The sequence below is a fragment of the Suncus etruscus genome, chromosome 12 (genome assembly GCF_024139225.1).
Source record: "Suncus etruscus isolate mSunEtr1 chromosome 12, mSunEtr1.pri.cur, whole genome shotgun sequence".
Lineage (NCBI taxonomy): Eukaryota > Metazoa > Chordata > Mammalia > Eulipotyphla > Soricidae > Suncus > Suncus etruscus.
The window spans coordinates 60,554,196-60,566,202 of record NC_064859.1 but is presented as its reverse complement, the minus strand read 5'-3'; positions in this window follow the sequence as shown (position 1 = coordinate 60,566,202).

Here is a 12,007-nt window from a genome sequence, read left to right as displayed (position 1 = left end):
GTTTGTTTGTTTGTTTTGTTTTGTTTTTAGCCACTTGTCTGTTGTTTTTCCCCCCAGGTTCTGACCATTAGGAATAATGCTATGGTGAACATAGGAATGCAGAGGGATTTTCTGCAATTGTGTCTTTGGGCTAGGAGGAAATATTACCAGGATTGGTATTGCTGGGTGATATAGAAGCTCAATTTCTAAGGTTTATTTGAGGAATATAAAATAATTTTAAATTCATACCCTCCACCTAAAAATTGAGAACAAAATTTACTACCAGTTATCTAAATTAACAACAGTGAAGTACACTTAAGCCAGGCATTATAGATCTTTTTATTTATTTATCTTTATTTTGGGCCACACCAAGTGATGCTCAGGGGTTACACCTGGCTATGTACTCAGAAATCACTCCTGGCTCAGGGGAACATATGGGACTCTGGGAAATCAAACCACCATTAGTCCTGTGTCAGCAAACACTCTACCACTGTGCCATCGCTCTGGCCCTTACAATACAGTTCTTGCTCATCAAAACAGTCTAGAATTCTACAAATTGTAATGTTTTTCTTATCTACCTATCTTCTATACCTAGACAGCAACACTTCATATTTACATAGATCTATGTTTTATATATCTAAATAATTGTATATTGATATACATTTATTTATGAGTTTGAAAATGTAAATAATTGCTGATAGATGAAGAATCACAAGTCCTGTGACTTCTCACTTCTCTCTATACTCTCTTCATTTTCCTCATAACAGCAGTGTTTTGAACACTGAAAAATGCAAATAAATAACCGAGTAAATGTTACTGTTTTCTACTATTCACCTCACTGTACGCAAAAATTCAGACCACAAAAAAAAATTTTCAGACCATCTTCAATTTTTCTAACCTGTAAATGCATTCACAAAAAAAAATTCTTTTATTCTTCACCTAAGTTCTCTGTTTGGGATAAGAAAGTCTACCAAGTTTAAAGAGAAATTAAGATAGAAATTTGTAGGCACTATTTCCTCAGCATTCTGGAAAAAGGTTAGATTTTCTTTCATTATATCCAAATATTTAATGGAAGGGCATGAAATTAAAAAACTTTAAGTAGCTTACAAAACTAAAAATAGATCAAATTTAATATACTTACTCATGCCTTTTAAAACAGACTCATTCATTTTGTTGACAATCAACACTTACTGATAATGGGGTTTGTCTATAGGCCAATTTATATCACTCCTACACCACTTTACTTAAGGTGATGATAAAAATTTGTATCAGGACAGGCATAGGAAATGGCAAGTAGAACTAGTGTACAATACGAAAATCAGAAAGCAATATTTAAATTCAAAGACAAACTTAAGAGGTAGCTGCCCTCAGAGAAATATCACCAGGGATTTTGGCTACAAAAGTTTGGAATATAGTCGTGATTCATGGCTCTATGTAGGTCCACCTAATCCACTTTAAGAAATTCAGCCTTGCCAGATTTATATTCAGTGCCAGATTCAGAAAGGTGCCATGACCTTGTCAGTAAAAGACATTTTTTTTCCCTTAAACCTGGCAGAGCAGCTGTTCTTCATGACAAAAAGTACCAGTTGAAAATAACAACTGCTGATGTATTGTGTCTACTTCTTTGAAGACATTTCCTCATTTTCTGAATCCTTTGTGTTCCTATGTCTGATGTGAGGATGATGTTGCTTGTAAATTTTTGCTAGAGGGCATGCCCTATGAGACACCCATTCCTCTTTTGTTTTTATTATATACCACATCCTCCATCTCCTAATATGGGACTGTGACTGGAGTTAGAGAAAGACATGTCTATGGGAGATCAATTGCAGCTTTGGGAGATAAAAAGAAAGCTGGCATTTCCAAATGCTTTATTTATTGTACAGATATTTTCTAAGTGCCTTTTATTTTTCTTTTAAGCACATTGACCTAAGTACTAAGAAACCTTTACAACATTGTATATCACCATTTTATAAGCCACTTTCATCAGTGATCAAAAAATAGGATGATAAATATTCTTGTAAAGATGGTAATATTTGACATGTTTAAAGTATATGCACACAATGATTTTAGGGAAAAAACAAACAAAATGTCTTGTCCAGAATATATTAATATTCTTAAGGAGAAAAATATTTATTCATTCAACACATGAAGAATATGTACTAGATTGTTTTAGGAGCTAGATGTAAACACTGATGTCTGAAAAGGGCTAGAAATTTAACATCCTTAGCCAGTTTTTTTGATGCATAAGTACCCAGGTTTGATCTGAGAACTACAAAGGAGAAGAAAGAGGCAAAGGAAATAAAAATAAGGAGGAGATAAAGGATAATAAGGAAAAGAAAGAGAAAACTAAGGAAGATGAGAAGGAAGAAGAGAGAAGAAAAAGAAAAACAAGGAGGAAGAGAAGAAAGAAAAAGAAAGAAAAAGAAAAAAAGAAAAAAATCTTATCCAAATTCAGAATTGACTTTCCATAGAAAATTTCCTGAAATATCTCCTTCAAAAAACTCAACATTAGGGGCTGGAGTGATAGCACAGTGGTAAGGCATTTGCGTGGCCAACACAGTATAGACCCCAGTTTGAATTCCGGCATTCTATATGGTCCCCAGATCCATTCAGGAGTGACTTCTGAGTGCAGAAGTAACTCAGGAGTAAATCCTGAGCACTGCCAAGCATGACCCCAAAACAAAAAAAGAAATAAAGAACAAAGCTAACAAAACCCAAACAAAGAACAACAACAAAAACAAATAGCTCAACAGTAGGGAAACCAGAGTAAGTCTTTACTGCATGCCACAGAAAGTTAGTGGAAGAGACACCCTTTGCTCTCTGTATGAAACAGAAGGAACAACATCTTTTGAGGGGTTATGGTGAATTTTTTTGCATTATTTTCTTTTCTTTTAGTTTTAATTTTTAATGTAAAACTTAGAAAAAATATATAGTTAGTATGTACCACACAAGAATATAATAGTAATTGAATTGTTTATTTGAAAATACCAAGTACAGTGCATATTTACCATTAATGCTCAACATATAGAAAATAATTACCACTGTTGCAGCAGCTTCTGTTTTTTGATTCATTGTTGAATCTTGCATATGTTGTAGTTTCTAGGTAATATTAAATTGTGACTATTAATTAAATAGTTAATATGTGGTGTCATACTTATTTTCTTTTTTTTTTTTACTGTTTAAGGAATTTTTATTAAAGCAAGAATTTTATAATCCAAATTACATTTCCTCGCTCAGTTTGTTTATAACAAAATTGACATTCTGAGCTATTCCACAGTAAAGAATTACAAAATTAAAGAAAGGAATGCTTTAAATTTTTGTACTTTGCTGAAAATTATTTTTCCCAGGGTCTATAACACATTAATTTGTTTTTATATTTTACTATTTTTTTGTGGATTTTTTTTTTTTAAATCAGAACTAATCTAGGCCTGGCATTTGCAAGACCTGGCATTTGCTCGGTACATAAGGTTCAAAGTTTCCTTTCATTTTTTTGGTTTATTTTCTATTTTGCAATGTTTTTTTCATAATATTTAAGATTTTTAATGTTTAGATATTTTTCTTTGGTGAAGCACGAGTTTCTGTTTGTGGTCCCTGATCAATTTAGACAGTTGGAACACCAGTGGCACTGTTCACTGCTTTCTGGGCTGCCTCTTTCGCTTGGTGGGCTTGTAGTACAGCTACAGCTTCAACTTTAGAACGGAGAGACTCCGGAGACTCAAGCATATGAAGAAGTTCTGAATTGTCAATCTCCAATAACATGCCAGTGATTTTACCAGCAAGAGTAGGGTGCATGGCCTGAATGAGAGGAAAGAGCCTTTCACACATTTGCTTTTGCTCTTGAGGAGGGGCAGGTGCCAACATGGAAGCAGTTAAAGGCTCCTGACCTTGTACAGGGACAGCAGGCTGCTGCATGGTGACCTGCGGCTGCGTGTTGAGATGCTGCGGAGGGTTGCGCACGCCTGCGGTATACTTATATTGAGGGACAGTGCGAACAGCAGGAGTGGCAGCGGTGGCTGCTGCAGCAGGACGTGGGCCCATGGTCTGTGTTGATGTGTTAACTACACGTTGCGTGGACATGACTCACGGAACCTGGGAAGAAGCTTGTCTCATCGTACTAAATGGTGGTCTAGGAGCGGCTGGGCGGATAGCACCAGGCATGTTCTGGAATGGATGAGGTCTGGCACCCTGAGCAGTCCAGCGTGGACTTGGTCTTAGTTGAGCAATTTGGCTAGGAGGATAGTACGCAGCTCGGTTCTGGGTCTGTGGGATAGCTGCTAATAATAAAGAAATACTTAGCTGATAACTTCAATAGCAGTTCCTAAATTCACATATTCTGTGAGCGACATAATAGGCTAAATTCTAGATATCAGTTCTTGATCAATGTTGGTTGAGTCTAATTTGTGCCAGTGTAGATAGGACTGAAAGAAGGGATAATAATTTGCTTTCACAGATAGTGAAGCTACTTCTAGCTTCTTCCGTAACACTCAGTCCTAAGAGAAAATTTTTATCTATGTCCACCTTGGCCTCTATGTAAGAGGCATTCCTTTCTCATTCATTTAGTGTCATTTCAGAAAACAATCTAAAAAAATTATATTACCTTTGCCTCTGTCCAGACTTTGAAAAATGTTGTACAAGATCATTTCCTGGTAGCATTTACTACTTACTAATATATTAACTCTCCATAAAACAATATTCTATTTCTTTATTAAACAGTAAGCTCTGGGAAGGGAAACAATCACATTCCATTGATCATTTATTTATTAAACAATTTAAATTAAACTTTGACTACTATAATAGAAATAAACGAAATTACCACTTTCCAGAACAAATAACTGTGACTCAAACAAATAAGAGTCTTAGCACAGAAGAATAAACTTCCATGTACTGACAATAACAATAGGACTAAAATGAATCATTTGGATAGAAATTAGACTCCAATGTGATTATGCAGCAAATACTATTATCATTATCTGGTGATAAATAAAATATGATAAAAATTTATGAGTTTTGAAAAAAGCTATAGATTAATATACAATGTGTGCCCTCAAAATTGTTTAAAAATATAACTAATGAATAATATATTTTAGGGGTATTATTTTTCTATTGATTTTTGTCAAAAACATTCTGTGAAATTATTGTGATAGTTCTTGGAAGTAACAGAAAATATTTTCTTTCTTGTTAGTGTATAACATTTTTAATGAAAATATTGAACCAAATATCAAAATTGAAATATGTAACAATCCTAATACTCTTACAGCACCACCAAATTCAGTGATTAGTTTTTCTTTAAGCATGTCTATTTTTCTGATCATTCATCAATTTTACTAATATATTTGATGCATTTTAAAGTGGAAGGCTTAAATTCAAGTCTTCAAGTGTAAGGATTGTATATAGTACAATGAATGTATTCAATATATAATGTATATAACTATATATATGCATGTATACATATATGATGTATATATGATGTAATATATGTATTGTATGCATACAATTTATAATGATATGCTTATTCTTTTTCTATTGAGGTATAATAAAATAAATTTAATAAATTGAGAGGATATAGAATGAATTTTGAGAAATGCAAATTCTTGTGTAGTCCAAACCTTAATCAAGATATATATAAACCATTTCTTTCATCTTCATAAAGTTCATTTTGAATCAGTCCCTACCAATAATCCCAAATAGTCGGTCAATATTCTTGTTTCTATACTAGTAAGATTGATTTTGCTATTCTTGAAATCATGTAATTAGAATCAATTATGTACTTGCAATAAAAAAACACAAGAAAAAAAAAACAACTTTATGTTCATACCATAGGGGATCCAGAAGAAAACATTGTATGACTATTTAAAATTCCTAGTAAATTAGATATATTTAGAAATTGACTTTTTAATTTTAGCTAAAAGGCTTTTGGAATTTTCAAGGGTATCTTTAGATAATTATGGAGAATATTACCATGTTAACACTATTAATAAAACCATGGAAATCAGATAGCTTCTTTTTATCATATCTTTTAATTACTTTCAACCATTTTCGGTGTCTTTTGACTTCTTGGGTAAATTTGTTTCTAAATGTTTTTCTGTCAGCTGTTATTATAAATGTTCTCTTAAGATAATTTATTTCTGGTGTACAGAACAATTGATTTTATCTTGATCTTGTATCCTACTACTTCTGTATTATCAATGTGTGTTTACTGTGAATATGTTTCAGTGTGGGTGTGGGTGTGGTCTTTGATATTTACTACATATAGTAAACAGTTATGAAAAATTGACTGCTTCACTTCCTTACTTTAATTTTAGATAACATTTTAGTTTTTCTTGACTATTCTGGTGATAACTTCAAGTTCAGTATTGAGTAGCAGTAATAAAGATAGACAGTCCTGTATTGTTTCTAAAATTTTAAATTAAATTTAAGGTAAATTTTAAATTTCTAAACAGAAAGTTTTCAACATTTTTTTATTATTTTAATAATGTTTATTTATATTTAAAGTTGACTAAATATTTTAGGCAATTGATTTTTTTTCTCAAATTATTTATATGTGGGGCCCGGAGAGATAGGAAAGCGGTGTTTGCCTTGCAAGCAGCCGATCCAGGACCAAAGGTGGTTGGTTCGAATCCCGGTGTCCCATATGGTCCCCCGTGCCTGCCAGGAGCTATTTCTGAGCAGACATCCAGGAGTAACCCCTGAGCACCGCAGGGTGTGGCCCAAAAATCAAAAAAAAATTTTTTATATGCATATATTGAGGTATTTGTGTGTGTGTGTGTTAGTATTGTCATCGACTGAACATCGGGAAAGCACTAGATAAATGTTGATGTGTTATATTTGCACTTATTGCTTTATATACATCAAAGTGTGCTTGTGTTATGGAAATAAATCCAAGTTTGCCTGTGATTATAATACTTTTAATATGCTGCTGACTTCCATTTGTTAATAGATATACGCATCAATACTCAGGGATTCTGAGTATTGTTTGCTTGTAATGTTTTTATCTAGATTACTCTCAGGTTAGTGCTAGGTTAATAATATGAGTAGAAAATTTCTCCTGTTCAGTATTATTAAGGATTGTAAAAAGGAGAAATTAGTTTCTTATATATTTGGTAAAATTTACTAGTGAAATTCTCTGGTCAGGGCCCTTTATATTAGAATTTTTGAATTAGTCATTTAATGCTATATCTCTATTTAAATTATTTTAATAATTAAATTTAGGTAGAATGTGTGTTTCTAGAAAGAATGATTATTTCTCTAGCCTGTCCAATTTGTTGGCAATCAAATTTATATTGGCTTTTTAATTTTTTTATCCCCCCCCAGCTTTTTAACTTTTAGTTAGTTAGTTTTGGGGGCCATACCCGATGACACTCAGGGGTTACTTCTGTCTTTGCACTCAGAAATTGCCCAGGAGCGATTTCTGAGCATAGAGCCAGGAGTGACCCCTGAGCATGCTGGGTGTGACCCAAAACCCAAAAAATAATTTTAAAAAATCGTTCTATTCATATTATTTCAGTTTTATACTTGTTAAGCACGCCTTTTTCACATCTAATTTTATTAAGTTTAGTTTTCTAGATTTTTCTTACTGGGGTTATACCCCCTTTATTGTAGTTTTTGCACATACCTGGCTGGTGCAGCCAGAAATTACTTGACATCCAAGGGATTATAGGCAGCAGAGCTGCCCATACTACTTTTGGTCTCTACTATTTATGACCTTATGTTTACAAGTCAAGTGTTATTCCCACTGTGCTATTATTTATTTATTTATTTGGTTTTGGGGCCACACCCAGCGTTGCTCAGGGGTTACTCCTGGCTGTCTGCTCAGAAATAGCTCCTGGCAGGCACTGGGGACCATATGGGACACTGGGATTCGAGCCAACCACCTTAGGTCCTGGAGCAGCTGCTTGCAAGGCAAACACCGCTTTGCTATCTCTCCGGGCCCCACCCATTGTGCTATTATTATAGGAGAAACTTATTTTAATCTTGTTTAAGGGGTTAAAGTTGGTGGTCTCCTAAGCAGTGCTCAGAAGGCCTAGGTATGCCTCCTGATGATTTTTTGGCTGATAGGGATGGCAGTTCAGTGCAAGGACCTAATGATCTGTTGCTCAAGTTCTCTGATACTGGGTGTAAAATATGTGTTCATGAGAGACAATAGGCTTCTCCAAAGTGGAAATAAGCAATTAAAAAAAAAAAGACAAGCATGTGATTTGTATGTTCAAATTCTTCCAAATAGTTTTTTCTGTGTTTTGCCAACATAAAAATTAATCTGGGCATTATCACAGGAATTGCACTGTTGATAGTCTTCATCCTTGAATAGATTCTTCTGTAACTTCTTTGCTGAGGGAATACCCTTTTCTGGGGACCTTGGATTTCTGCATTTTGGTAATGTCTTAGTTTTTCCTATTCAAAGAGCTTGATCTTTGTATTTCAAAGTCTTCATGCCTTAGGATTAATTCAGGGCTCGTCAATTTCTTAAGCTCTTTTATTACTCAAAAGTATATAATCAGGGACCCTCTACCTATCTTCCAACAACTGTATTTTTATAGTTGTTTGTTATTTCTTTATGCATGGAAGTATGCTACGCTTTGAAAATGTACAGTGAACATACATATTATACAAACTAAATTCTATCTGAAAAATAAATTTGCACACCATACATCTGAACTGTAAAAAAGATGCAAAAAAAATATCACTCAAAGCTCACAACCAAAGACCAGGTTAGAGAGAAAGTAAAGGGTTTAAGATACTTGAGTTGTAGCTGACTCTAATTTGGTCCCTAGGACTGCACATGGATCCCAGAGCACTGTCATGAATGACTCCTGAGTACATATGAAACAAAGAAGAAGCCTTTAGGACACACAGATGGGGTCCAATGCCAAGAACCCCATTCGAAAGAACAAAAATCTCTGAAGAGTGAGCATAGGATCTACCATGTTTGCTTTGCATACACCCAGCCAAAACAAATCCCAACACACCAAGAGTGATTCCTGAACAGAGTCAGAAGAAAGCCCTGAGCACAAATGTTGCAGCAAAACTAAAATAAACAAAATAACAGTAACTATCAAACTATGGAGAGATGAGTATATATTTCCCTGAAGAGGACAGATGCATCTCCACTAGGCATATAAAAAAGCATTTATTGTCCTTAATATCAGGGACATGCAATGACAATGAAATATGAAATCTCTCAGGGCCGGCGAGGTGGCACTAGAGGTAAGGTGTCTGCCTTGCAAGCGCTAGCCAAGGAAGGACCAAGGTTCGATCCCCCAGTGTCCCATATGCCCAAGCCAGGGGCAATTTCTGAGCGCTTAGCCAGGACTAACCCCTGAACATCAAACGGGTGTGGCCCGAAAAACCAACCAACCAAACAAACAAAAAGACAGAAATATAAAATCTCTCAACAGTGGTAAAAGCATATGCAAAATTATGAGGAACAGCAAGTAAAGTTGTGTTGACAAAGGAACCCTTGTTCACTGTTGGTGAGAATGTCATCTGTTTCAGCATCTGTATATGGAGACTTCTCAAAAAAAGTAAAACCAAGCTAAAGAAATAGAATAGTGAGTAATGTGCTTGCCTTTCATGTGTCTCAGACTATTTTAATCCCTTGAACCCTATATGGCTTGGCATGAGTACAGAACCAGAGGTTAATCCTAAACACAGGTGAGTATGACTTCAAAAACAAACAAAAAGTAAAGGGGCCTAAGAAATAGCACAGTGGCACGGCATTTGCCTTGCATGTGGCTGACCAGGAACAGTCTAGAGTTTGATTCCTACTATTCTATATGGTCCCCAAGCCTGCCAAGTGCAATTTTGAACACAGAGCCAGAAGTAAGTTGGGTGTGCACCCCCCAAAATAAAACAAAACGAAAAAGGTAAAAATAGAATATCCATATGATTCAGCAATTCTATTATTTGGCATCTACCCCCAAACACTAATATTAAAAAAAAAATTTGTGCTAAGGGATCATTCCTGGTGAGCTCCAAGGACTTTTTGGAGTTCTGGAAATAGAACCAGAGTGGTCATGTTCAAGGCAAGCACCCTACTCACACTATACTATTGCTCTGGCCTCAAGAAAACATTAATTAGAAAGGACATGCACACTTATTTTTTTAAAATACTAAGTACAATACAAGACATGGAAAAAATATAAATGCCTAAAAACAGGTGAATGCATATGAATGGTAGTGTATATGCATGATGAAATACTACTCAAATATAAAAGAAATGAATTTTGCTGTTCACTCCAATCTAGATGAACTGGAAAGCATCTTGTTATTTGAAATAAGTGAAAGGGAGAAGGACAAATATCAGGTAATCTCACTCATCTGTGGTCTATAGATAGACAAAACAAAGTTCATCAAGTGATTACAAATTCTTGGGTATGGATTACAAAATTGAGATTACCAAGAAGTGGAGAAGAGGTGCAAGGAAAGGGAGGTAAACTGATAAAGAAACAAGAACAGTGGTTGTGAGTCTTGGACACTATAGCAGTAGTGGCAGGTACAATGAATGTACATCAAAACTCTAAATATTAACAATACAGCAGACATATAAACTAAATAAAGATTAAATTTAGAATGAGAAAATATTTACATGCCTATTGAAATATTTATAGGTTAATTGTGCTAATGACTACAATTTACTTTGAAATCCTAACAATAAGTAAATTAGTTGAATGACCAGAGATAAAAGATAAACATGTATGAATTTGAAAATATTGGCACCAATATTCAGTGTACATTTGTATGGTTAACTGTTCCCCATTTGCAAATAAATAATTAGATTTATATGGTGATGCATTGATATTGTGTGGAGTATTGAACACAGGATTTCACACATAGAAGGCATTTGGTCTAACACTGAGCTGCAATTAGTCCTGAACATGCTGGGAGCTGATACTTAGTAGAGTAAGATGCTTGCTTTGCAGGCCTTCTATGGTCCTGAGTCTTTCAGGACTAATCTCTAAATGCAAAGTCAGTTAAAAGACCCTGAGGGTATGGCTACAAAATATATCACAATGAAGCAAGACTAGGAAGAGATTCAACAGACTTTTGCAAATATTTCACAAATACTTTTGCAAATGTTTTAAGTTTTTGAAACTAATTATATAAAAAGAGTTTATTCCTCAATATATTTGATAAGTCTGATAATCTTTATTCTGTTTTTTAAATAAAAAGCAGTGTTTAATTCTACAAAATTTTTCATATGGCCTGGAGGTTAGGACACTGTTATATTACATAAAATTATTAAAATAATAATGCTTTTAGTGACTACATTTCTTTATTTCTACTTGGAATTCCCAAATATCTATGGAATAAAAGATGATAATGATAACAGCAGATAACTTGGCAATCTACTAGACTACCTACCTAGTTTGCATGATGAAATTAAAGTTTGATTTATTTGAGTTTGTTGGTAGAGTGTCTGGTTCATAGAACTGAAAACAAATATGGCATCTGAAGTAAACATTTTAGAATAAATTAATTATTTAATGACATTTCTTTAAAAGATAATTTCTTTTAAAATGACATTTCTTAAAAACGCAGCACAAAAGTACATTAAGGGAATTAACTAAAATATTAAAATAAATGACAGCCAAAACTGCATGATTGCATTCCATTTTGTTTATTCTAAATAACTGAAACTTTCCTTTTACAGACCTTTTATAATTTTCTTAACAAAAATGTTAGTATAATACATTTTCATGTGACTCCTTGCTGGCAACTTTAAAATAAGTCAGTGATCTAATAGTGCGCATATGTCATTGAGTGATTTGTGATGACGTTAGTAATGATTCTTATAAGGATAAACAGCACATTTATTAAAATTACAATAACAACAAATCATAGTTAAAGTATTATCAATGTATTTAGTAAATTACAGTATAAGTCAGTATATAGCTCAAAAGTCATAGGATTTAAAATGTCAAAAACATTTTGGAGAGGAAGCAAAAACATAAAAAATCAAAAATGAACATGAAAACATAAAAAGTGAAAAGGAAGCAAGCACTGATATAAATCCTACAAAATTCTTAAATTA